Raw genomic sequence first — 1,874 nt, 5'->3', positions numbered from 1 at the left:
TCTTCCTGATAATCTGTGTCTTCAGCCAAGATCCATCTGATGTCTGTCATGATATCCCTCATTCCATGTCCTTTTCTGAATCTGGCTTGAATGTTATGCAGTTGATATACTGTTGCAATGGTTTTGAATTATAGTCAGCAAATTTTTACTTAAATATAATAGTAATGGTACTGTCCATTGATTTCCACACTCAGTTGGGGTGCACCATTCTTTAGAATGGGTATAAATGTGGATCTCTCCCAAACAGTTGGCCAGGCAGCTGTTTACCAAATCTTAGAATAGATGAGTGAGTGCCTTTAGTGTTGTATCAGTTTGTTGAAACAATTCTGTTTGTATTCTATCCATTTCTGGAAACTTGTTGTTTGCCAATGCCTTCAGTAATCTGGATTTCTTGCCTTAAATACCATGGGTTCATCATCATATGCTACCTCTTGAAATGGTTGAACATTGATCAATTATTTTTGGTACAGTGACTCTGTATTCCTTTCCTGTTCGTTTGATAATTCCTGTACCATTCAATAATGTTGGCATATAACCTTTCAGTATTACAGCCAGAGGTTTAAGGTTTTTCTTCAGTCCTTTCAGCTTGAGAAATACTGAGCATTTTCTTCACTTTTTGTTTTCTAACTCCAGGTATTTGCACATTTCATTAAAATACTTTGTCTTCTTGAGCTGCTACTTGAAATTTCCTTTTCAGCTCTTTTACTTCAACATTTATTTCCACTAATTAGTTTTTCTATGATCAAGAGAAAGTCTCAGAGTCTCTTCTGACATCCATTTTGGTCTACTATTTCTTTGTGAATATTTAATGACCTTTTGCTAGCCTCCTGTATGATATTTATTATGTCATCACACAACTCCCCTGGTCTTTGGTCATTAGTCTAATTCATTAAATTTTTTCTTTTTGTTTTTTAATTTCATGAGCATGTTTATTTTGAATATATTATCTTATACAATTATTGAAAAAGATGTCATTAGTTTACTTAACTATGTATTTACTGCAAATTATGCAAACAACATTGTAATAATTTCAAAAAACTAAGAAAGTTATACAGCTCTATGCAAATAATTTAATATTTAAAAATTAGACTGATACAGTTTATATTATCTCTTCAAGAGTTATACAATTATAGCTCTAATATAGTTTTTAAAGAAGGGAGAAAAAAAGAGTGCTTTAAGGCTTCTCTGAGAGTTATTCTTTTGGATGGATCATACTCTAAAATTTCCTGAATGAGGTCAAACAGAAGCTCATGTTTAGCATCCTGAGAAAAACATACACTACTTCAGAGGTTTACAGTGCCTTGAAACATATCTACCAGCAGAACTCTGTTCATCCCAGTCTATTTGATCATGATGGAAATATCTACATTTCCTGGTATTTCTAGATCATGTTTTGATAGAGGTCCAAGAATCCATTCCATCATTTGTTAACTGCTCCATGTTGTTGTTTTTGTTAGGGTGCCATCGAGTCAGTACCATCGAGTCAGTCTGACTCATAGCTACCTTATGCACAGCTGAATGAAACACTGCCCGATCCTGGGCCAACCTCACTACTGTTGCCATGCTTGAGTCCATCAATGGTGCCACTTGGCCAATCTATCTCATTGGGGGATCCTGTTTTCCTCTGAACCCTCCACCTTACCAAATGATATTCTTCTCCAGTAACTGGTCCCTCCTGACAATATATCGAAAGTATGAGAGACAAAATTTGGCCATCTTGGTCTCCAAGGAGCACTCTGGCTGCACTTCTTCCAACACAGATCTATTGGTTCTTTTGGAAGCCCATGGCACTTTCAATATTCTCCTCCAACACCATAACTCAAAAGCATCAATTCTTCTACGATCTTCCTTATTCACTGTCCAGTTTCACATTC

General features: G+C 35.7%; 1 pseudogene; it reads right to left on the bottom strand.

The window, feature by feature from the left end:
* Nucleotides 1-1,127: 1,127 nt before the first annotated feature.
* Nucleotides 1,128-1,874, bottom strand: part of LOC102826129 — a 3,187-nt pseudogene continuing 2,440 nt past the window's right edge.

Source organism: Chrysochloris asiatica, unplaced genomic scaffold, assembly GCF_000296735.1.
Source record: "Chrysochloris asiatica unplaced genomic scaffold, ChrAsi1.0 scaffold00066, whole genome shotgun sequence".
Classification (NCBI taxonomy): domain Eukaryota; kingdom Metazoa; phylum Chordata; class Mammalia; order Afrosoricida; family Chrysochloridae; genus Chrysochloris; species Chrysochloris asiatica.
This window is presented reverse-complemented; position numbering and strand designations above follow the sequence as displayed.